Source organism: Perca fluviatilis, chromosome 13, assembly GCF_010015445.1.
Source record: "Perca fluviatilis chromosome 13, GENO_Pfluv_1.0, whole genome shotgun sequence".
In the NCBI taxonomy this organism is placed as follows: Eukaryota; Metazoa; Chordata; class Actinopteri; order Perciformes; family Percidae; genus Perca; species Perca fluviatilis.
In genome coordinates this window covers 23,793,549-23,818,420 of record NC_053124.1, presented here as the reverse complement: position 1 = coordinate 23,818,420, position 24,872 = coordinate 23,793,549, and the positions used below count along the sequence as shown (strand labels likewise).

The 24,872-nt window shown below is 40.9% G+C and overlaps 1 long non-coding RNA gene across 2 annotated transcripts in view; it reads right to left on the bottom strand.

Annotated features, from left to right (window-relative positions):
• LOC120571274 overlaps positions 1-24,872 on the bottom strand; it is a 51,006-nt gene that overhangs the window by 21,226 nt on the left and 4,908 nt on the right. For both annotated transcript variants that reach the window (XR_005641211.1, XR_005641212.1), the window contains exon 2: positions 19,027-19,172. This is a non-coding gene — a long non-coding RNA (uncharacterized LOC120571274). The remainder of the gene's footprint in view (positions 1-19,026; positions 19,173-24,872) is intronic.

Genomic DNA, 24,872 nt, shown 5'->3' with positions numbered 1-24,872 from the left:
AGCTCCCACAACACACTTGGACCCAGGGATCATGAGTTAACATTAAGCCTGAAAGATAACAAGCTAAGAGCTCAAGAAATGTTGCCTGCTGGTACTTAGGAATGGGTTGCCTAAAGGCCAGAGGCTTGGTGGGCTGACGCTGGCTGTGGGTTGGGGATAGGCTAGCCGCATCAAATTCAAATACCAGGCAACAAGAAACTAGACAAAAGAAGCAGAAGGCTACTCTACAGAGATGCAGGCTGGAAACAAGTCAATGGAGTTAATGCGAGGGATAAACTGGGATGTATCGTCAGATACTGACCCTATTAAAGCTGCTGTAGGTAAGATTGTGAAGATCCAGGACTTTGCCAACAAATTTGAACATCGACAACTTCTCAGTCCCTCCCCCCTTTCTGCTGAAGTCCAAACCGTCTCCTAAGCCCCTCCCACACAACGGAGTTTGACAGACCTGCCGGCATGTCAGACAACATGTTCAATAACTAAACACTAACACAACGTTAACTTTACTCACAAACAGTAAAACAATGCTAACTAGCAGGTTAGCGTTAGCCATTTCAGCATCATATCAGACCGACCACTGTGCAAACGTTACTATTCTCCTCACCAACGTAGCTTTGTGGACTTTTGACTACTAATAACCAAGCGAAAGATAAATCATTCATGGTAATTATGTTACCTGTCGAGAAGAAATGTGGCTACGTCTGCATCGTTCTTCAGATCTTTAAAATCCTGCAGCTCACGCCACCTCTGAAAAGCCACTCCAATATTCACCGGAGTTTGGGGAAACCTTTCTGCAGCTCGTGCGCGGGGAGGGGAGAACGCTATTATATGCGTGTGCCTGAACAGTGATTGACAGGCAGATAGACCACCCCTGTAGCCCTGATTGGAGAAAATCAACAGGGAGCGGTGGAATTTTGCCAATGGCACTACAGGCTGTAGGAGGTGCCAGAGGAGCTGTTTTATTTTTATTTTACATAATTCATGTAGTTCTACTAGAACATAGGGTCAGTTTCAGCAAATATGACAGAAAGTTAGTTTTATAAGACTTACCTACTGCATCTTTAAGCGGATGGGTATCGGCCATGGCATGACCAATCCACATTAAATACACTTTCTATGTCAATGTCATTATAAAATTCAGTGTTTTCACACTGAACAGTAAAGATGGATTTTTTGTTTAGTTTGTTTAGGGGTTTGGGTGTAGCTACAGACCGTACGCATGAATCCACCAAAGGTACGCCATAGCTGACGTACACCAACAAAAATATGTTTAGATGAAGACACGTTAAAAACACTACCACCAATGTGTAGCACCCACCTGGGTGATGCACAGCAGCCTTACGAGGCTCACCACACATCAGCTTTGTAAAGATGGAGGGGAACATGTTTCTTGGCGAGGGTACTCTGCTGTAAGTTCAGGTTAATAGCTACAAGTTTGAGGAATCAAAAGCAAAAATTTTAAATTAAAATCACTGTTTTCTCGTTTGTAATGAATCATGAAGTTCAGTTTACTCCTTTTTAAGTACCATGAAACAGCACAAATTTGACATAAGCTTGTTTTGCATCGGTCTCTTTAAACGTTAGGAGATGAAATTTTGACTGACAGTTGCTTGCAACACTCACATGACAGAGTTGAGATGCTGGCGCCTGGCATTTTCCACGCTGGGCTGACAGAGAGAGTACATTGGTTTTAGCAGCTTTTTCTTCCGTTTGATCAAAAGCCACTGGTGAGAACAGATGGAAAGGGAGGGAAAGGAAGAAGAGAGAGGGCAAAAAGACTGCAGTAATATTTTGAGTGCTGTGGTGATCTAATATGTGATGAAAAGGTGTAATAAATCAACATAAATAGAATGCAATTTGTTGGGATTCATGCAGGTAAGCAGTGAGAGGCTCAGCTGCTGTTTGTCCTGATAGGGCTGCACACTGAGGGCTGAGTTCAGTTTGGCAGGGGCACTTAAAGACACACAGAGAGCTAAATAATAGCGAAAAGTGTTGTTGTTTTTTTGAGGGCACAGCTAAATTCATAACAGGAATCCTATTATGTTATCAGTGTAGTATAACGTCCATGACAGCATTCCTGTGACAGGTGGGTAATCACACGATAAGAGTTTTGACAGTCCATCAAAACCACAAACGCTGGCTGGAGTCTAATCCTTTCGGCTTCATTTTGAATGTCTTTCTGTTTTGATTTTAATCTGTTATATGAAAGCCCCCACCACAACCACCACTACTGCACATATACACAAATGTACAAGCAACCCACATTCAAACACACACAAAAACACCTATCCCCACTGCTGCATGCTCTGCCTTCGTCTTCCTCTCGCTCCCACCAGAATTGCCATCCTCACCTGGCAGGGCAACATCATGATCTGTTCTCAGTATTTGTCCATCTCCTAGAGAAGTAATATCCTCAGCTGTGCTGTCAGATGAGAGGCAGATACAGAAGCAGTAACAAGAAAGAATCCACAGTGGCTTCATTATCCTACTGAAGTATGAGCCTTTCACCTTTACTGATTTACGTTTAGGATTGTACTCTTTGAGGAAAACAGGCAAATGTATCTCCCAAATGTAAAACTGAAACAACAACCCTGGATTATTGATGTTACTTAGCTGCAGTTTCTCTTGGAAATATCTTTAGTCACTAACAATGCCGTAGGACTGTAAAGTACAAGGGATACATTTTCTCCTGATACAGATTCCAATAGCCAAACTCAGAGTACTCAGATACCAACTACCGCTCCAATACCAGTGCACTCTGTAGTATTTTTTTACTCCAGCATCTAAAAATTGTTAACATGTACCGTCAATCCTCATTTTTTGTGCCATTCTATTTGATCAAGCTTTTTTAAACAGTGAATTAAATCAAATGCTACTTCATCCATTTAATGTTTAAAAACAACTTCAGAAAAAAGTGTAACAAATTTAATTTTCCAAAGTCAATGTTTGGGAACGTTAGCCAACAGCAAATGCATCACAATATAGTAAAAGGCCTACTACTGCCTTCCCATTAAAATGCTTTATAGCAAAGCACATATAGAAAGTGATGAGTATCAATTGCTACTTAACTCTTATTTAATGTGGATTGTCATTATCACTTCTAGCCGATACCCGATCCGCTCACCAGACCGCTCATGTACATTCATATTCTCTGGCTTAAACCCGACTCGTCCTGCTACACTCACGTTGTACGTTGTATAACAACTGGAGTTAGGAAATGAGGTGAGAAGGCAACTTCAATGATACACATCTACAGTAAGAACAATAGGATTTCAAGTGATGTGATAATGACATGGTAATGATCAGAACGATAAGATTAAAACTTAACTCAGCATTACATAATAGTGTGGAATTATTTTATTCCAACTGAAACTAATTGTATAATGTACAAATTAGTTATGCCAGACCTTCCTCCACAGCGCTGCGGAGGAGGGTCTGGCTAATCCACACAGCATTCCAGGATGGGAGAATAACGTGTTCTGGTTTATTGGCATTTCTTTAATTTAAAACAATCCCAATCATCATGGGTGGTGTTAAGGGCCAGACAAAGCCATGGTGCCTCTGCAAAATAGCCTCTGGAAAGATCTTGTTTTGGTCAAACGTGTACGTTCAAAAGTTGTTTTAGTCGTGCAACAGAAAAGTCAAGATTGGACAGATAGTCTAGCTAGCTGTCTGGATTTACTCTGAAGAGATCTGAGGAGCAGATAACTATAGTCCTTATTAATCGACCGGAGTTTAAAATCCCAACACAAAAAAAGTGGAAGGTAACAGACATCCGGCTGAAAGGAAGGATATCGCAGAATTTCAGGTGGCACCGGAGCAATCCCGGAAGGGGAACGTTGTGGATATAGACTATAAAATATATAAGCATAGGTAACTGAGGAAACATCCCTTTCTCATATCACAATATCTGAAAAGTTAATTGAAATTATGATTCATTTACAACCTCTCAATCAATGGAAGCAACCGATTAACTCACTGCAGTGTAATAAAATAAAAAAAACAAGTGAATAAACATAAAAGGCAGTTCTTCCTTTGTTAAGTGTTCCCATAAACCTTATTCTTTCTCAATCTCCCCCACACACATTTACATCCACATACGCACGCACACACACCACCCACTCGCTCACTCACTTTAAGCATGGTCTCTGTAAGGCCTTAAATAGCTCTCTCTTTCACTGGTCCATCACTTAAGGATACATTGTGCATGAGGTCCAGTGAGCACGCTGAATGATGGCACATTTGCCTGTGTTTCTGCTTTCTCTGCCAGAGTTTGAAGTGGCTCTCCTCCTGGGCCATGTTTGCATCTTCTCTGTTGTGGCCAAGATAGATTAATCATTAATCAGTCCTCTCTCTGTCCCAGCACCATCTGTGTGGGCTCATCCTCAACCGAAAAGAACCTAACTATCCCTCTATTCTTCTACTCTTTGTTGGGGCATAATACAAACAGTGTTTTTTAATCCTCCTTGGATAGCGGACTGAAAATGTTGCAAAATAAATCCATTCGTTTTACACCGAGGTAGGACGCAAACCTGTTTAACTGTAATCTGATAGGAAAACATTTGACATTTGCATAAGTGTTTACCTTAGAATGTAATTAATGAAAACTCTTAAACGTACAATATGTAACTTTCTGCCACTAGGGGTCTCTCAACCAAAACAATGGACGGTAAAACTGGACTTTTGATGACGTTGGGAAGTTGCGTGGAATTATGGGAGTTTTAAGTGTTAAACACCTTCGCTGCCAGTTAGAATGAATCAGTTCACGGACCAGTTTACCCGTTCAAGTTTATTCACGTTACGTTTATTCATTCTAATAAAATAGCTGCAGTTTCCCCAACATAATTACGTTTTTCTTGATTAGATTTTTATTTGTAGCTGACCAGTTAGCTCGTGAGCCAGCAAGCTAACAGTAGCCAGCAGCTAAAACACAAAATATTTCACATATCAGTGTCACCTTTTGGATCGTTTCAACACCGGGCGGACGGGGTTTGTTGTAACGCTAGCTAGCTACTAAACGAGGCTGAGAGACAGGTGGGGGGGGGATTGTCGGGGAATCTCCGCGACCGCGAGCCAGGACGTTCGATCCGGTTGTGCAGCAGCAGAACATTTCCCAGCTGCCCGGAATTATCTCCCTTCACTTTTCAGTAATCTTATCTTTTCGTTTTGGTGCTTAACTCACGTTTTGTCAGGTTAATTTAGCTAACCGTAAAGACAGCTTAACGCAAAGGGGAGAAATTCGGCAGGGGAGATTTTCAGCACATACACCCGGTAGCGCCCCGGAGATGTAGCTAACTCTATGGATGGCCGCTGTTGTGACTCGGTGCCTGGTCTGATATGGTCCGTTTCCCGACGTTTAATTAAACTGCCGTTAGCGTTGTAAGCACCAGGCACTGGAGATAAGTTCTGGCCGGGGGGTTGCTGTAATAAAAGTAGCTGGCTGATAGCTGACTGGGGGCTAACGATAGCTAGCTAGCTATATGTCCCGGGGCTGTTGTCAGCTGTCATCCCCGACTGAGTCTCTCTGCGCCAGGGGAGTGAGGCAGACAGGGTGTTCTAGCTGGCTAAATTAGCATTAGATTAATCGTCTATCTATACAGTTAACGTTGCTAGTGAAGTTATTCGTGGGTTGGCCCAGTCCTGTTAACTGTGGTCTAAACAGTCATACTAAAGCGTGTTGAATGATGTTGTAACCTCATAATGTTACCCACAAAGCATTAGCATCAATGTTAGCTACTTGTCGATATTGAACTTTCAAAATAAATAAGGTATCTGTTGTATTACTGTGATAAAAAGTGGGATGTAATTAATCACAAAATGATGCTTTATGGCCAAAAAAAAAGCAGTATTACGGTTACAAGTATTTTTTTTCTGTGACATTGCATGATTTACAATTACTCCTGAACGTATCATCTTGGTGCCAGTGTTCTGACGGAAGTTAGAGTAACTGGAGGGTGAAAGGTTATATGACGCCACTGACGGGCGACTAAAGGAAACGTGCCGTGTCTGAAAATAAAATAACAGATTTCTCTGGGTTTGACATTTGGTGGAAACATTTGGGATAGTGTAAGAACACAACTCATAAAAATATATAACATAGGTATGGTCATTTTTAGACATTTTAAAGCAGAAATGTTACATATTGTACCTTTAAGCCGGGATTTACAGCTACAAAGTCTAATAATCCAATTATCCCAGCCAGCAATGCATGCATATCTATTTTTTCCACACTTAGGTTTTATTTCAATTCTTGTCAGCCTTTATTTTAAAAATCTGTCCCATAGTAAGTTGGAATCAGTCACAATGAGGACGTTGCAGTACCTCACATTGGTATTGTTGATTTTCTATAGCTTATGTCAACAGTGTATAGCACTTGTGGCACAAGGAATGCTAGACTCACACTCTAATCAGCATTTAATGACAGCCTGTCACTAACTACAGTGTCATTTTCTGGTTTTACTCATTAACCATGCAGTGTTAGTAGAGTTGGCCCTAAGAGGCCTTGCACATTGCAGCAGGACTTCAGCCCACAGCTGCTTTTCCCATTCTCATTTCTCTAAAACTGTTGACTTTCCTGTAGGACTCGCCCCGGGACACTTTTGTCTGCTTTTTCACTCCTCTGGTTTTCTATTCCTTCTCTTTTCCTCACCTGTTCTCTCTGGAGGTTTGTTTCTCTCTGTGTGTCTCTTGCTATGTTTATTTTTCTGATTTTTACCCACTGTTGTTTCTACCTTTCTTTACCAACTCCTCTCTCTGCTACGACCTGATGCTGAACCACCTGAACTTCCCAAATCTCTCCATGACAAAATACTCACAGGAAAACTTATCAAAAATGAAAACTGAATATGAAGAACAGACATTATCTCCATAACCAAGCATGGAAAATTACTTTTTGGTTGTAATATGAACTACATGCCTTTAAGCACTTTTCTTTCATCAGGTCATTGCGATTGCCAGACTGAACCTTTTATTTGCTTCTATTTAAGTAGCTGCAAAAGTACTGTAGTAAGGTATTAAATATTAAACTTCTGACCTCACAGAAGTGCATGAACGCACGTGTGGCCCCTGCTTTAGCTATTTAAATGACTTTTTTTTTTTTTAAAAGCGGATGGTTCATCAGCAGGTCAACCTCGAAGAGACATGTGATTTATGGTTTCTGCAGGAGGGAGGAGGAAGGGGTGAGAGAGGGGAGCGGGGGGGAGCCATCTAATACCCCATCCAGAATGGGATGTTTTGGCAGCCTGCACGTTTGGTGCCCCTGCTGTGACAAACTGTGTTGACGCCATGGATACAAAAAAAAAAAATAGGCCATGGTGCTTTCAGGAACACGGAACTGTGAAAAAACAAAAAGAACGATGATTTTACAGAGGCTTCATCCCACTTTATTTTACTGCGTCCACCCTTTTCTTTTCTCATATACGACGACAGAGTGTAACATTTACTTCTCAACAGGTGCTCATCACATGCACCGCCAATTTAACACTTATTTAAATACACAAGCCCTTGCACACATACATTTAATTGCTTAAAACTAGGGCTGGGTATCGTTTACAAAATTACGATATCTGTACCAATACCAGTACCCTTAAATACTCTGTGCTGGACTTCACCACACAACAAACTGTATGGCTTGGAGCTGCTGCAGTGCAAGTATTGTTTGACTGGAGAAGTTTCTATCCTACTTGGTACTGGGTTAGTTAAAACTGAGTCAGGTTCACTGCCCCCCTACTGTGCTCCCCTCCTACACTCATGCATTACTTCCTTTCATCTTGGGCCTCGCTTTAATCACAATCACTCCTGATTTCCTCCTTTCTTTTCTCTGTGTCTGGCCCGCTTTCATGCTCATAAATCTGTCATGCCGGGGTCTATTAGTCGTGACATTCAGTACAGAAATCGTAGTATTTTCTGTGAAGAGATCCTACTGCCACCCAGGCACTCTGTACTTGCACAGCAAGGGAGTTAGTTTGGGTGACATTCAAGATGTCAGAGAAGCTCCTGTTAAAAGGAGTCATTTGTGGTGAGACAAGGGTAGAAAAAAGTTTAAATACAGCAATTCTGTGTTTAAAAAGGGGCGCTATGCAGTTTTGGCAATTTCTTTGCTGTTCCCCGCTTTTTGCGTGCAGGTTTCTCTATAGAGCGCCCCCTACAGCTTCGAAATAGACATTTGGCAACACTGTTGTAAAAACTTTTTGGCGACTCTCCCCTCCTCCCATCTTTTCCCTCTGGTCATGTGCATTTGTTTTCATAGAAGGGTTTGAGCCACGATGATAGTGTGAAAACCTCCATCGCTTCCTTGTTCTTATAGCTAGACGGTTCCTGTATATGTGCAGTGCCGTGAAGCAATTTGTTACATCGCGAGACCTGATATCACGCGATACTTCCTGACGGTGGCTCGCCGGCCGAAAATTGCAAGGGTGTTTTTTCCGCTCACAGGCGCTAGAGGGAAGCGAGACGACCACCATCAACCCGAAAAGAGTCTTATAACCATTCCAATGACTCCGAAGCTGTTCAGTTAAAGGTCCCATGACATGGCGCTCTTTGGATGCTTTTATATAGGCCTCAGTGGTCCCCTAATACTGTATCTGAAGTCTCTTTCTCGAAATTCAGCCGTGGTGTAGAATTACAGCCACTAGAGCCAGTCCCACAATGAGCTTTCCTTAGTATGTGCCATTTCTGTCTGTAGCTATTGAGGAGGAGAGGGGGGGGCAAGGTGGAGGGTGGGGGTGTGGTCTTGACCAACTGCCACTTTGCTCGTTTGAAAGCCATGATGTCTCTCTCTCATGGGTGGGCCAAATTCTCTGGGCGGACAAAGCAGAGAAAGGGGAGGTAACCTTGCTCCTTATGACCTCATAAGTGAAAATTCAAAATTCAAATTTCAAAGTGAAATTTTCATGCCATGGGACCTTTAAGGTAATTAAGCTAAAAAACTGCATAGCTCCCCTTTAAGAGACAGCAGTGTGCTTGCATTTTAACTTTCACTTTGCTTGTCATCTAGTTAAAACACACCAGTTCAAATGCATGCATGAAAGGGAATTTATAATAACTTAAAAGAAAACTTTAGTTAGCTTGCTCATTCATGACCTGTTATAAGGAGTGTAAGAGTTGAGTATATGGTTGACACATCTGATATGACACTTGATTAAATTCTGTTTTAAAATGGTGTAAAGTGGGAAGATTCTACGTAACATTTTACAAAAATAACACAACACACTTCAAATTACAAGACGTTTACCTGATAACGCCAGCTAGGTTAGCATAATCTGATACTTCCCACTTTAAACTGCATGAATATACTACTAACGCAGAAACATTTCTCCATGTACATTAATGTTAATAAAAGTAATATTTCCATTTCCAAAAGAGATTAGTAGTTTAACATTTTGGAAGTAGTTTATTACTTTGTTTAGCCTCTAAACCCAGTTATGCTACAGTCTGTGATTCTACAATGACTTCCTGTTTACATACTGGATTGCTAGAAGTGTTTCCTAGGTCTTTGGACATTAAAGGGGTGGTTCAGAATTTTGGACATAGGACCTCATTTCCAAGTTAGCCAGTGTGTTATTTATCAGTGGAGACAGCTTTCAACACTTTTCATCCAGTCCTTCCAGTTGCAGAGTTCGCTGGTGCTAGGCTCGCTTAAGTCAACAGTATCTGCTAGCCTGCCATTAAAAGCAGTCTTACACACTCCACAGTACACCAGAGGCAAATAAATTATTAAAACGCCAGACTATCGATGTAAATGTCTGTTGATAAAATAATGTTAGAAATAAAACTACCCTTGCATCTCAATGATCGCATTACATTTTGAGGTACTAGTTTCTCAGCAGCGGCGGAATTTTACTTTGCTCCGGTTAGTAGTACTGCGCCAAAAAGTAAACAGAGAAGCGCACTCCAGTCGGGAAACCTAGTAGTAGCCTAGTACATTATTGAAGCATTGGATTGGAAACTAAGGACTAGGCAACATGGTGATTCAGTGTGCATTTAGAAACTGTAAAAATAAATCAAACAGATGGGCACCACAAAGTTTTCCACAAATTTCCATTGCGAAATCCACAAAGGAACGAACCGTGCCTCTACTCAAGTGGCGAATGTGTAGTGATCATTTTAGACCAGACGACTTTGAAATACCCTGCAATCTAAAAAGGACCACAAGTCATTGACAACTAATGCGGTTCCATCCGTCTTTCTAGATGCACCAACAGCTACTGATGAACAGGTAATAACTTTTGGTAGGCTACTCTAGCTAATAAAGCTAGCCCCTTTCATAACGTTAGCCTAGCTGCTACTGATAGACTGAGACTGACAACGTTAGTGGAGATAACGTTACTGTTCAATGCATTGTGGAGAGTGACAATGTTAGTTAACGGTATAGCTACACTCTTGGTAGATACCTGGCTGGGCTAACCGCTAACTTTAGGTAATTACTGACAGAAAAGTCATGCAAGCTCGGACAGTTTACGTGCAAATTGCTAGCCCGTGTGCTTTCATGTACCGGTAACGTTATGTGAATTATAGCCTGGTAGAGTGGAATTAGTTGGAGCTCACAGCAGCAGGTAAATAAACTTGCATGATTGTCATGTAAACCGGCGCTGCTGTAGCCTATGCTACCAGCTACAGGGAACAAAGTATAACTATTGCAATGCAAAGCTAGGGTAGTTTTAATTCTAACAGTATTCTGTCAACACATTTACATCGATAGTCTGGCGTTATAATTTATTTGCCTCGGGTAAACTGTGGAGTGTGCAAGACTGCTTTTAATGGCAGGCTAGCAGATACTGTTGACTTGCGCTAGCCTAGTACCAGCGAACTCCGCAACTGGAAAGACTGGATGAAAAGTGTTGAAAACTTTCTCCACTGATAAATTACACTGGCTAACTTGGAAATGAGGTCCTATGTCCAAAATTCTGAACCACCCCTTTAAGATTAATAGTTATTTAAAACATTGTTAGTTAAAACATAAGGCAATTCTTAAGATTTAATGTGCAACTCATTTTAGAAAAATCACTAGTTTGAAACTAGTTACTAAGAACTTTGGAAGAATTTTACACACAGAGTTAGTGATGGATTTATAATCCACAAACCTAAAGATAAAAATGACAATGTCTCATCAGCTTAACTTCCCCAAGACAGTTTGTAATGCTTTATATCTTGTTATGCACCTGGGAAATTTGTTGGCATTTTATCTAAAAACAAAAACAAAAAACACAGAAATAAACACAGCTGCTCTGCAAAATGAGATTTTCCCAAATTCAAATCCTGTTGACTTACTTTTGGTCCAAAATCATTTCCCTAAAAACACAATGAATACGTCAGAGTATATTTAGAGCATAAATATTGAGATTCATTTTGGTCTTCACCCGTGGTCCTGTTTACCCGTATTTTTGTTTTCCTCTCTGGATGCATCAGCTCAGTGCTTTTCCTATGGGTCTGGTGTTTGATGTGGAGTAAAAGGCTCCAGGAGTATTTATGAATGAATATTTTAAAAAGGGATTCAGCGAGGCGGCGGGGCACAAAATGGTTCCTCTGTCCTTTCTACAAGCCAGTCAGTCATCCTGCCGCAAGCCCAACTCTGGTATCTCATAAAAGCAAAGCTGCATCACTCTGCTGGGAAGGGGAGTTGAGTACAGGAAAAGTCCTGTGTATGTATGGGTGTTCAAGAGAGAGAGAGAGAGAGGCCTGAGGGAGAGAGCTGACAGACAGAAAGAGTGTGAGACAGAAAACAGACGTTCAGGGTGTGGGAAAAAAGGGCGAAGGAAAATGTGTGGGCAAGGGTTTCTAAAATGGGAGCTTGTGCTGTATGAACCTGTAGGTTGTCACATCTATGCGTTGATCAGTACAGAACCAGAATCAGATGGCTGTGGTAAAGATGCCCATGTCTCCTCTCCACTTGAAACTTACTTAAAAACTTAAAACTACTTAACACTGTTTTGGAAGTAAGCAACAGAAAATTAGCCATTTACTTTTTAAGAGTGTCGGAGACCCCAGCTGACGGACGATGGCACGGAACACTCCGAACTGACTCAAGTCACTGACCTTACCAGACTGTCCGGATGATTATCGGGTGGCCCTGACACACTGGTACTCAGACTTTGAGCAGGAGTCTCTTGGATTTCCCAATGCAGTCAATGTTTTCTGTACTCCCTGTTGCATAAGCACTTGTTAGCCAATCCTGTAAAAGCTTGCAGTGAGGCTGGGATCAGTGAAAGCTCAGAAACTACATCTACATGCAATGTGATCTCTGCTCTAGTCTCAGATTTTTGGCCGCAGTGCTAAAATTCCTCTTTGTCTGGTTCTAACCAGGCTTTCTCTGTTAGTATGGGAGAGGAGAGAGGGAGGTCATGGTGTTGTAATTCAAGTTGCATCAGAGTTTGTCTGCATTTTCATCTTTTTCCATGTCCTGTACGGCTACAGTGATAACATCAGAGGGCTGGTTCAGAGGATTGTCTGAGGGGGACAACTGGTTTGGGTGCAGGGGTGAAGAACCACGATTTGAACTCTTTAGATGCAAAACAAAGATTTCAATAAAAAAAAAAAAAAAAACAAAAAACTTTAATTTAGGACATAATTCCATCTTCAGCTAGTGAGATTTGAGCCTTAGAGGCATTTCTGATGTTGGTTGAGATCAGTGCTTATGCGCTACCTTTGACTGCTGCCTCAGAGATTATCTTGGGGAAATCCCATCCCTCAGGTCATTTTGTGCTAAACGTCCTGAGATGGAGTTGAGTCTGGGAATGCTAACATCTGTGAATGTATCGCCTCAGACATCTCTGGAGAGGCCAGGGGCCTGTCGAGCGGGCAGGTGTGATAAACGCACATAATGCAGGAATGCAATTTTGTCAGATGAACCTCCCTGGCTCTGTGTCATGACTTGGGAGCGATGAAATGCGTTATTCTTGTTCCTCGCTGAGACATATAAAGAATGTATGTTTGTTAACAAGGACCGTCTCACTTAGGGTCTCTGGAAGGTTTAGTCCAGACTGATGGAAAATGTCTGTGGTGGGCCGACTCTTTGCAGTGGCCTTTATTGCCTCATATGGCTGCTGTGTCAGCGCAGACGCACACATATACATGTATGAAACACACCATTTCCCAACTGTTAACCACCACATTGGCAGGTTCCTAAAATTAAAACTTTGTATCAGAATTTCCACAGCAAAGGTGAGATCAGTGGATTACAGTACAACGGTGCATTTCAAAATAAGCAGAGTATTAAAATGTCTTTATCTGAGTCACTGGCTAATACCCTGTGGCAAAATCAATAACCAGCATGACCTTCCGCATGGACAGCGGGTGGCAAAAAGGACAAAATCAATATTAAAACTGGCTCTGAGCAAACGTGCAATGTAAAAAATGCTGTTTGACAAAATCAAAATCAAGTCATAATTTGCTGTAAGAAATATTACTTTTGTCTGAATTGACTGAGAATAAAAATATACTCAGCAAAAAAAGAAACATCCTGTCACTTTCAACTGCTTTTATATTTTAAGCAAACTTAAGGAACACGCCGACTTATTTGGAATTTAGCTTATTCACCGTAACCCCCAGAGTTAGACAAGTCGATACATACCCTTCTCATCTCCGTGCGTGCTGTAAAGCTGTCTGACGGCTCCAGCGGCATCAGCCCATCACAGAACAGGCAGGTGAATGGTTCCAGTAATCCTACTGCTCCCAATAAGTGACAAAATAACGCCGACATGTTCCTATTTACATGTTGTGATTTGTAGAGTCACAGCGTGTACAAAAAACAACGTAACATGAGACACAGCCATCTTCTAACCGTAAACAAACCGGAACATGTAAACAGGAACATGTTGGCGTTATTTTGTCACTTTTGTCACAATTCGAGCAGTAGGCTAGTTGGAACCAGTTACCTGCAGGATCTGTGCTGGGCTAAGCTTAATGACGGAGCCGTCAGTACAGCGTAGCGCTCACGATGAGAAGGGTATGTATCGACTTTGCTCTGGGGGTACCGGGCGTAATAACTAAATTCCCAATAAGTCGGCGTGTTCCTTTAACATATGAAAATATTTGCAAGAAGATTAAAAGATTTAACAACGAAGACATAATCTGAACAATTTTCACAGACATGTGACTAACAGAAATGGAATAATGTGTCCTTGGACAAAGGGGGGGTCCAAACCAAAAGTTGCCCTCAGTATCTGGCGTGGCCACCAGCTGCATTAAGTACTGCAGTGCATCTCCTCCTCATGTACTGCACCAGACTGGCCAGTTCTTGCCATCATGTACCTGTCCCGCAGGTGAGATATTCGGATGTACCGATCCTATGAAGGTGTAGTTACACGTGGTCTGCCACTGTGAGGACGATCAGCTGTGCTTCCTGTAGCACTGTCTTAGGCGTCTCACAGTAGGGACATTGCAATGTGCTGCCCTGGCCACATCTGCTGTCCTCATGCCTCCTTGCACCATGCCTAAGGCACGTTCATGCAGATTAGCAGTAACCCTGGGCGTCTTTCGTTTGGTGTTTTTCGGAGTCAGTAGAAAGGTCTCTTTACTTTCCTAATTTTCTTATAACTGTGACCTTAATTGCCTACCGCCCTTAAAATGGTATTGTCTTTTTGACCGTTCAACAGGTGCATGTTCATTAATTGTTTATGGTTCATTGAACAAGTATAGAAAACATTGTTTAAACCCTTTACAATGAAGATCTCTAAAGTTATTTTGATTTTTACAAAAAGTATATGGATGAAGGTCTGAGACCGAAACTTATTTTTCTTCTAAATAAATTATTGCTCGCGTAATGGTCAGTGTGCGTGATTTTCTCTAAACAAAAGTATCTTTAAAATACAGAGTCCTGAAAAAAGGGTGTTTCTCGAGTTTAGTTTCATGTTTATTAACTCGGCAAATCCATTATCTATGAGTCCACCATGTAAAATTGATGGATTTTTACAGCTTCAAGGGAGGTACAAAATGAAACTCAAAGTATGTATGATAACAATAAGAATACCTGAGGGATTTGTATTAAAATGTTAAATCATTCAATCAGCTTTATCGACTATTCCAGCAGGTCCAAAAGTGTCAGCCTATCTATCCACTGGTGCTCTTTTTGAAATAAGTTTATCATTTACAGCTAAACTCATTTTCAAATTTTCAATCTTTTCCGATTTAGCACAAAAGCCAATTTTTTTAAAGCATGAGATATGATCACTTTTGCAGCACATTTTCCCCAAGCACTTTCTCATTTGAGAACTCTTGAGGTAGATGGTGTTTTTCCTCTTGGTCTTTCTAATAAAGCCTTGTAAAGAACTGCTGATTCCCCCTAAATGTTTGTTGATTAAGAAAACAGGAAGGCAGGCATGCCTTGGTTCATTAGTTACCCAGTGAGCAAGGCTTTGGGTAGGCACCGCCCAAGGGCAACTCTCATTCCAAACTCAGGACTGTAAACAAATTCTCACACACATGCTGCAGTAAAGAATGTGCACATTCTATAGATTAATTCACAAGCTTGGAGTACTTCATACGGAGTATTCCCAAACACACACACAGAGGTGTGATCTGCCAGGCAAGGCTGCGAAACGCTGCTATGTGAGAAAACACCACGCAAAGCAAACAGAGCCTCACAAGGCAACCGCTTGTTCTAAGGCCAGAACCTGGGGCAGCGCTCCTCACATCTCTGTGAGAGGAGAGGAAGGAGGTGAGGGAGCAGAGAGGAGAGCAAGTGATCAGATGAGACCAGACTACACATGATAGGATGTATTAAAAACATGTTGAGGGAGCAAGATAGAAATAAGGCAAGAGCGAGAAAAGAGAAAAATAAAGTGAAAGTACAGGGACGATTGAGGTTAAGGGTTCCAAGAGAGGTGGCGTGGAGGGCTGGAGGAAAGATTAAGAACTATAAAGACAGCTTGAAAAATATATAGCTGGAGGGAAAGGTAAGGTGAAAGGAGATGAAAAAGGTGAATTAATAGGATAGACAATATTGAGAAGATGCATTACCAGAGATAGCGAAAGGCTTGTCTGCCTGTAAGACTTCTTTTAAAAGTAAAGATTTACAAACAAGGTATCAAGCAAGCTGAGCAGATAAACACAGTTATGTTAGAATGAAATGTTGCGTTTTCCTTATTTCATACTTATACTATTAGGACTAACTAGCTCAAAAACAATGCAGCTTGTTTATTTCAATATCTTTACAGGGGTCATCAATTATTATGACGGTTGACTTTTTGCCTGGGACAAGCAGCAATAGCTTCAGTCTATTAGCATGATATAATGCGTGTAGCCAAGTCAAGTGCATATTTAAGAGGAGAACAGAAAGCTTTACAGGCGTAGCAACAGTAAGTACATGTAAGAGGGTAAGGTTTAGCAAACTCTCAATTTCTATGAGCCACGTAAAAACTACCAATGGAGAAGGTTTGACTCCGTATCTGTGGATAGTTTCACACCGACTATATGGCATTTTACTTTTGTAGGCGACTATGCAACAGGGCCCCAAATCTTGCTTTGCTTTCTGCAGAGACAACAATGAGCCTGGAATCCGACATGCACCAGAATATTTTTTCTGCCCCTCTCCTCTCTCACTAAACGCTTCAATTTTTCCTCAAGCAGAAGCAGACTGTTTTGAGAAATGTGAGCTTGTTATGCTTTATGATTTGCAATCTGGTGCTGTATTGACACGTTGCCTCCTCTACCACAAGAGAACCCTCCGATAACATACTTCAACATCCCATGCAGCCCCGCATGTATATGGTAAAAGGTTGGTGGAGGCCGTAGATGTGGCGTTTAATTTTTGTTTTTAAACATGCTACTTTAGGACGTTTCCAGCTCAGCTCATTCTGGATGATTGGTATTCCCCTCTCTGGATGTGAATCTTGCTCAAAAATGTGTCCATACAGGCCAGCTGCTGCCAAACATTGTGACTGCTCTGGTGCCAGGGAAAATTTGTACCTCAACAGTTTTTCAGACAAAGCCAATCTTTTGTTTTTGCGGGCAGAAAAATACCCAGATGTATAGTAATGACATTAATTCTCTACTTGTTTGTGAAGAAGCTTTTTCTTTTTTTTTTTTCTTAAATTCTTGTTTAGTTTGCTGCTTGAATTGCTTTTCTCTCTAAACTACGATAATTGTTTCAGACACTTTTTCCAGTCTGGAAGCCTTTACTCTGATTGGATGACGAGTTGCCCGAGTCCCCGGTCTCTGTTCTGTTGCCATATACATTTTGGGTTGCTGCGATGCCTGGCATCCGGAGTACAGAACTGGTTGTTCATGTAGGTTATAGGAGACCTGCCAGCTAGAGGTCCTGGAACTGTAATGAAACGCTACTCTGAATATTTCCCCTCAAAATCAAAACCAACATCAACGGCACTTATTAAACAACCAGAAATCTTTCCTCTGCGTTGCTATGAATTGTAGAGGTTTGCTTTATAGGAAAGCAGAACAGGCCAACACATCGCTCACAGTGACATGTTTGTAATGATAATGTTGTTGATGATGTGCATTAAACAGGCAGTGTTCTCACATTTTTAAATGGCATCCAGCTTTCAGAGCTTCCAGAGTTCCTATCTGTTCTGTCTCTCCCAAAGCATCTGTTAACCATCAGCGAAACACCACTTCAAAAGCTATAAAATGGTATGAATAAACAGTAATCAAAGTATAAAATAGCGGGGGGAAAATAATTCTTATTTACCATCTTGACAGTGTTTGTAGAATGTTTGTCTTTTTCCCTATTAAAAAACAAACAAACGAGGGAGTCATTTGTCTTGTTGTATTTGGTGTGAATGAGTTTGTGTGACAACTACATGAAACCAAGACCACAAAGGAACTTAATTTGAAAGCCCATTTTATGTCACAAATTGAGGGTTGTCTCATTTTTCAAGAAACATACAGTATCGGGATAATTTGGACATCCACATCCACATATATCAAAAAACCCTTCTGGGGCCATCATAGTGTGTGCTCTTTTTTTTCTTGCATGTCACTTGATAATGTGAATTTCTTATTGCTTCATAGTTCTTTTGGAAAACCCATAACTGTTTATCAAGTTAATCAACTACAGATTGCTTTATTTGTATACAGATCTCTAAACAAGATACTTCATTCTACTATAATCAATTAGCGCTGGGCGATATAAAGAAAATCAAATATCACGATATTTTTGACCAAATACCTCGATATCGATACCGCAGCGATATTGTAGTGTTGACTATCGGTGCTTTCACAAGATATTTACACAAAGAGATTTTAGATAAATAATCATCAGTAATGTGGATATAATGACTAAGTGGGTAAAGGCAGATAATACAAAAACAGTTACAACAGTCTGGTAAATTCAGAAAAGTAGATCACTTTACTGTAATGCAGCCTTTAAAACCACCAAAAACACTTATGTCATAATACGATATTATGATATCCAAAATCTAAGACGATATCTAGTCTCATATCTCGATATCAATATAATATCGATGTATTGCCCAGCTCTATAATCAATCCATTTTTACTGTTACCAACTTCATAATCATGCCACTCGAAATAATAACAAACTTTGTCCTCCTATCTGTCGAACATCTCAACTTCAGTTTGGATTAAAGGTTCAGTCATATGGAATTCTTTGCCATCAGATTTGTTTAAACTAACACCTGTACAATTTAAGAAAGCTTTGTGCAACGCTATCCCTATAGAAACAAACAACTTTGTACACAACCCATGTAATTCCTAATATTGTTTTACTTTTTGCATTTGTACTTTAATTGGATTATGAATTGGAGAGTGCCCAGATTAGGTCGCTTTTGAGGGTTTTTCTCTCCATCACATCTTTTATTGATTGTGTATATTAATCGGTAGTATTTGTGTATGTGTAAACCAATACAATAACTAAAAAGAATTTAAAAAAAATTATTGAGTTAAAGTTATAGTTTTGACTTATTTTCCGGTTTTGAGGCCTGTGTGTGTGTGTGTGTGTGTTTGTGTGTGTGTGTGTGTGTGTGTGTGTGTGTGTGTGTGTGTGTGTGTGTGTGTGTGTGTGTGTGTGTGTGTGTGTGTGTGTGCACCCACGTGTGCATTTCTACTTCTTACCTTGTGTATGTGTAGGATGTCTACAATCTGGGAGTCAGATCTGGACCTTCAGCTTCTGCAAGACACCCGCTCTCATTTAGATCCAAAACGACAGATTATCTCTGGCATTCCACATCTGGAAGCAGTTGAACGCAGCGGAGCCGCTTCTTCAGAGAAATACACAAAATATGTAGGACAAAGTGCACATGAATAGGGGGATATGGCTCCTTAATGTATGCCACTGTATCTAACTGTGTCCTCATGGGCTTTGAGGTTTGGGTTATGAATGTTTATTAAAAGGTCCCATGGCATGAAAATTTCACTTTATGGAGTTTTTTTTTTAACATTAATATGCATTCCCCCAGCCTGCCTATGGTCCCCCAGTGGCTAGAAATGGTGATAGGTGTAAACCGAGCCCTGGGTATCCTGATCTGCCTTTGAGAAAATGAAAGCTCAGATGGGCCGATCTGGAATCTTCCATTTATGACGTCATAAGGGGCAAGGTTACCTCCCCTTTCTCCGCTTTGCCCGCCTAGAGAATTTGACCCACCCATGAGAGAGAGACATCATGGCTTTCAAACGAGCAAAGTGGCAGTTGGTCAAGGCCACACCCCCACCCTCCACCTTGCCCCACCTCTCTCCTCCTCAATAGCATTTAAAGCTACAGACACAGAAATGGCAAGTCCTAAGGAAAGCTCATTGTGGGACTGGCTCTAGTGGCTGTAATTCTGCACCAAGGCTAAATTTCAGGAAAGAGACTTCAGATACAGTATTAGGAGACCACTGAGGTCTATATAAAAGCATCCAAAAAGCAGCATGTCAAAGGACCTTTAAGACTTCTTGCTTTTTAATTTTAGGAACTATCTACAAACAACACAGTATACTGGTATGTTGGCATTTACTCTTATTACAGTGGTGTGAATGTGTCATTTAACATTTTATCCTGCAGCTTTTGGATGAAAAGCTTGAGGTTTGAGATGCCACTCTTGTGTCTGTGGGAAGCTGAAGCCAGGAAATAGTAAGCTTAGCAAGACTGGAAACGGGGGGAAATAGCTAGCCTGGTTATGTCCAAAACAGAAAAGGAGCTTTAGAGATGCCAGTAGGCAGAATTTGTTTCCTTAGGATAGACCTATGCTAGCTGTTTCCAGTCTTTATGCTAAGCTAACTATCTCCTGTAGCTTCATATGTAGCACACATGAGTGGTAGTGGTATACATCTTCTCATCTAAATCTCAGCAAGAAAGCAAATAAGTGCATTTCCCAAAATGTCGAACTATTCCTTGAACAACAGCATGCCACAGTATCACCCGATACTTTGACCAGCTTGACCTTATGCACTTGTGCTGAACCATCAGCTGTAGGGGCTCCTGATGACTCAGCTAAAACAACACAGCCTCCAGAGGTTCCAAAATGCTCATGACCTTTTTTAGTTATCATGATATATTCCTCAGTTTATTAAATGACATACTCCGCATCAACAAGAGGGCACCTGCTAAACCCATATCAATGTCTTCATGTCATAGAATACCTGTTTCAAGCATAGTTGAAATTGAGATAGATAGATAGATAGATAGATAGATAGATAGATAGATAGATAGATATCTCAATTTCAACTATGCTTGGTACGCCTCCGTAATCATCTCTCAGCTCACTTCCTCAATCAGTCTTCCAAGACAAAAGCTGTTCAAGGAATGTTCTGAAAGGAACCTCTGTGGTTATTATACATAATGGACCAGCATATTATGTAAACCAGCATATTCACAAAGACACACCTGCATGTGACCCACACACACACACACACACACACACACACACACACACACACACACACACACACACACACACACACACACACACACACACACACACACACACACACACACACACACACACACACACACACACACACACACCAAGCGTTTGTGGATTAATTAACTCCCTACATATGAATTTCCATGCCACGTGTTCTCACTCTCTGGAGGGTGATGTGTGGCTTGAAGCCTTTTATTTTAATGTGAGATGATTCATGTGAGCACACAGCATGGTAATCACCAGCTAGTTGCCCTGCTCAATCAATTAGGAGAATCTGTCAAGGCACCATAATGGTTTTAATACGCTGCCTTTTCCACTGGCTGGATAATTGCTACATAATTACTCAAGAGTCATCTCAGGTGGATCTCTACCTGGTTAAGTCAGGGCCTGAATATAAATGCGTGAAAAGTTAGTTTCAGATGACTCGTGATGATTGGCATTACAGGAGGAAGGGACTGAAACCAGGGAAGCGCTTTTGTGGCTGACAGATATCTTAGCACAAATGTGGCTGTGTTGAAGGAAGTATTCAGATCCGTTACTCAAGTATAAGTAAACAGTACTAAAACATGCTGTAAAACTACTTAAAAGTAAAAGGTCATGCATTGATAATGTTTAAGTAAAAAGTATCAAAAGTAAAAGTACTCAGTGTAGAAAAAAGTCCTCTGTGACTATTATGCAATTAAATTATACATGATGTGTAATGTATGTATTATGTGTAGGCAACATTTCACTGTTGTAGTTGGCTGAGGTAAAGGTTTTTAAATATGCTGTAGTATATAGGACTGCAACTTGTGATTTTTCTCAATACAGAATAATTTGCTGATTATTTTCTCGATTAAATCGATTGATTGTCTGGTTTGTAAACTTTAACTTGCGAAAATAGTGAGAGATGCCCATCATAATAAGTCAGAGCCCTAAGTGACAGGATTAAAAGGCTTGTTTGTCCAACACTTAAAATGATTTAGTTTACTGTAATTTAAGACGAAGAAAAGCAGCAAATCCTCACATTTGTGAAGCTGAAACCATTTTTCGGCATTCTTGCTTAATATAAACATATCAGTTATCAAAATAGTTGCCAATTCATTTCCTGTGGATCGACTAATTGATTAATAGACTAATTATTTCGGCTCTAATTTTAGAAACCGTTGCATTATTGCGTTCCATTATAATGTATTCGATTTTATAAGCTCTGCATATGCTTTGTATGTGCAACTTTAATTTTGCAAAGTAACTAGTAAGTACAGCTGCCAGATAAAAGTAGTAGAGTATGAAGTACAACCTTACCCTACTGTATATTACCTAGTCTTCATCTCAAAACACTTCTAGGAACTTCAGCGGAACATTTCAAACATGCGGCAAACTATTCGATTCTAATGCTAATGCATTTAGCCAAATAAAGTCAAGCCTAATTTCCCCCACAATATCAACACGACGAGACTGCATGGTGAAATATTCAGAGTGAGTGTGAGTCACAGCCTTCGCAATATACTGACATTCAATTTGGCTGTATTTGCCTTTCAAATGAGCCTATTGATGGTTTCAAAGTCACAACAGTCACAATCCAGCTGTGCCAGTTGGAAGTGACAATAGCATGTTTTCCGCTGCAGAGTAAAAAGCAACAAGCAGGGCTGAACCTTTGTTCGTTTCATACAACCCTGCCTCTACCATCTGGTATATTTTTATCATTCTTCTTTCAACTTGTTTATTTATCAGGAGAACGATGATAAACATAGGTCTTGTTTCCAGTGAGTTCAGCCCCAGTTAGTGCTGCTGATTAATGCTGTCTGGCCTTGTTTGGTGCCGACGGTGGTACCCACATTCGGGGCCCCTTAGTCTCTCGGCTAATTGAAGTCATTCTTCAGTAATATTCCTAAATCAACTGTTTCCTCTTGCCTGTTTGAGACCTAATTGGAAGCATGTGCACTCAACCCGAAGGTCTCCTTTTAACCCCTGACACTTAAAGAATGTGTCTGTCGCGGTCAATGATTTCACTTTGTTGTTTTCTTTCTTTATTCTTGCAGCCAAAAAATTGAACATTCATCGTTTTTGATTCTGGCCTTGTGTGGATCTGGTTGTAGATCTTTCTGGATGCTATTTGGGGGGAGTTATCTTAGCGTTATCTGCATACGTTTGTGTCAGCCTATGGGTCTCTATGACAACACATAATTGTGCTGAGCCCATGCTTCATGCTAAGGAGGGTTGAGCTTGGGTCATTACATCTGCTAAAGGGAGTGACATTTCCCCAGAAAATGCAGCAGAAAGAATACAGGATTCACATGGATATCTTACAAATTACATTGACAGAAAATATATGTCTGTCTGCAAAGGATTTGTCGTTGTTGAAATGCAAAGTACCTTTTTTTCTCCACACCAATTTTATCATTATGATGACAGTTTCATCATCATGATTGCACCTTGTACATATTCTCTCTGACACACAACACTTTCCTTTTATTTGTTACTCCTTGTTTACAACTTTGCTTTAAAAAAAATATATTATACACATTATTAAACATCTCGGGAAGATTAAAGCATCCAAGGATGAAACAATCTTGTGTGTTAACTAACTCCCGCATACTGGCACTTTACATCTCATATTGTACACTGGGATTCTAAACACTCACACTATACTGTAAGAACACTGGGTGCAATGTTATTAGTTTTTCCTGTAATTTATTTTACATTTCTTGTCTGTTAAAGCTCTTTAGTTATTTAAATGTTTTTCTCCATTAGACAAATTGTCTCCCACCTGACTTCACTGTGTGAAACAAAGCAGGCTGCTGCTTCAAGCCCATTACCAACAAAGAGAACGCGGTTAGGAGTGGTCTTGCAAACTTCATGCACTTGAGAATACACTTTTCTTTTACGGTCTGGGGCCCTACAAATGTTTAGCATCTGTCTGCTGCTGTAAACAATGGCTTTGGTGTTTATCTACAAAGACTGGTTGCCTGCGAACTCGCTTTAATCATCAATGTTGCTTTATTTCAGTGGATCTGCAGGATGTTATGGGATTTAGATTTAGCATCCAGCATTGCTGCCTTTTCTCCACGCCTCGCAAAAAAAAACGCACGCAAAAAAACAGGCGGAAATCTCCATTTGGATGCGAGAGATCATTTCAAAGAAAATTGGTTGTGATATTTTCCAGGGTATTTATTGGTTGAATGGAGCGAGTCGTTTTCACACGGAAAATGAAAATAGGGATTGGAAACAATCGGAGGAGAGAGGCTAGGGGGAGATTAATTTCCTAGCAAGCATTTCTGAGCCATTAAGCTTTACCTATCCTTTTCAATCCTGATCTGCCTTCCCTCACACACCTGCTTCCTTGCGGGACATTAGTTGTGTTCAGAGGGGAGATAAGACACACTGCCTTTCAGCCTCTGTTGGTCAATACATCCATCTTGTGCATATAGCCGCTCTGTGAGCGGCGAGCTATTGTACCTGTGCAAATTACTGTTTACCGGCAGACGGTCATGATTGTTTTTGCTCACTGGAGTGCTGTCACACAGTGAAGTGAAATATACTGCGAGGACAGAGAAAGGAAAACAGAATATAAAAAAGGTACAGTAAGCGCAAGCAAACGCTGCCTTTTGTCTCTGTACACAGAGACGTTCAACCAGCAGCGACAGAGGATGTTACACAAGAGGCCCGGCATTATCAAAGAACACTGGTACTAGTGTTGCACTGTTGCATTCATAACCACATATACAACACAAGTCCATATTCAAAACTAACAAACAAATGCAATACACTACAGAACCAACAATATATTAATTGCCCTTTAGTAAAGGTCAATGCTTTTTTGAGACTATTAAGCGTGACTTCTGCTTCGGCGTGTAGTAGGTATGTGGAGACACGACCCTACGCCAGTCCCTACGCCGTAGCCTGACGCGCACCTCTCCAAAAATTTAACTACACGTCGTGGCGTTGCAGGTGCTCGGCCGTGCCTTGGTAGCGTTGCATTCCCCCCCCCCCACCGTGACTCATTTCCACTATGCTTCCAGAGCGGGTACTAGCTGAGAAGCTAATCACCGTCACGCTCACTTGCTCTACCACACA